At 46.3% G+C, this 1158-nt stretch overlaps 1 protein-coding gene across 1 annotated transcript in view; it reads left to right on the forward strand.

The window, feature by feature from the left end:
- The window catches only part of npy2rl (neuropeptide Y receptor Y2, like), an 18177-nt gene that overhangs the window by 8822 nt on the left and 8197 nt on the right, over positions 1-1158 (forward strand). The gene's annotated exons all lie outside the window — the stretch shown is intronic.

Below are 1158 nucleotides of genomic sequence, written 5' to 3' on the forward strand. Positions count from 1 at the left end.
CAGCAGCAGCAGCGGTGTTGTTGACACCAGACCACAGGCGCAGATATTGCCGCTCACACTTACAGATGTGGATGTGATTGTGCTGATCATGTGACCCGCCGTCTCTCTCGGAGCAGATGTTGTCTCTCTCTGTGACGCTCACCAGTTGTTTTCTCTGACTGTGTGTCAGTCCTCAGACGACTCGGCCGATCCCCGGCAGCTCAGTCACTCATCACTTGTAAATACTTTTCATTTTGCCTGAGCAGATTAAGGAAAATTGAAGGATGGGAAGGAGGAGTTATGAATAGTGAAACATCAACAGACAATAATTCTGCTTTGTGAATCCATTTAAAAAACCGTCTTTTTGTCATTCAGACACAGAAAAAGCTCCGATGCTCGTGTGATATTGCGCTCATGGCGGGATCACTGAACAGGTCTGTGGCGCTGCAGGTTCAGGGAGACAGAGACAGAGACGGATGTGTGACCAGAGTGGTTCATTACAAAGAGACAAAACGACCAGGAAGAGACGGGGAACAGCTCCAGAAATGCAAATGAGTACAGAGGTAAAAAAAACTAACTACAAAGGGATACAAAACTAGAGAGGGACACAGAATGAGACATAAAATCACCTCAAAGAGTCAAACTGACCATAAAAAGACAAAAAAAACAACTGACAGATTCAAAGCAACTACAAATAAATATAAAACAGCTGCACAGGTGTGGGGGGCGTTTTACATGTCTTTTCCTATCGTCTCGTCCACGGAAATGTGAGAATGTCAGCAGGTGAATTTAACCCTCTGACTGCTGGTGTGTGACCAGGCTGATTTACAGAGTGTGACGTGAGTTGGGGGGTTGATGTAGTTGCAGGTTTGTTGTTATCAGTCTGTATCATCTGCAGCAGAAAACAGACTGAGCTGTGTGACCTCCGGGGTTTCCATCTTCCCCGACCAAGAACTTTGATACCGTTTATCTGAAGGTTCAATATTTTGCCGTCTCTGTTTGGATGCGGCGGCGGCGGCGGCTGCAGATATGTTTCCCCTGACATAATCAATTGGATCAGGGAGACGCTCAAACTCTGAGCGCTGTCACTTTTCTTCAGTTTGTCACTTGAGCACTTGTTAACAGCAGCATGAAAGTGACTCCCGCTGAACATCACACAAACAGCTGACACAGTCACGA

The sequence above is a fragment of the Seriola lalandi genome, unplaced genomic scaffold (genome assembly GCF_002814215.2).
Source record: "Seriola lalandi dorsalis isolate HSWRI2012SDOR001 ecotype SW California unplaced genomic scaffold, Sedor1 jcf7180002054721, whole genome shotgun sequence".
In the NCBI taxonomy this organism is placed as follows: domain Eukaryota; kingdom Metazoa; phylum Chordata; class Actinopteri; order Carangiformes; family Carangidae; genus Seriola; species Seriola lalandi.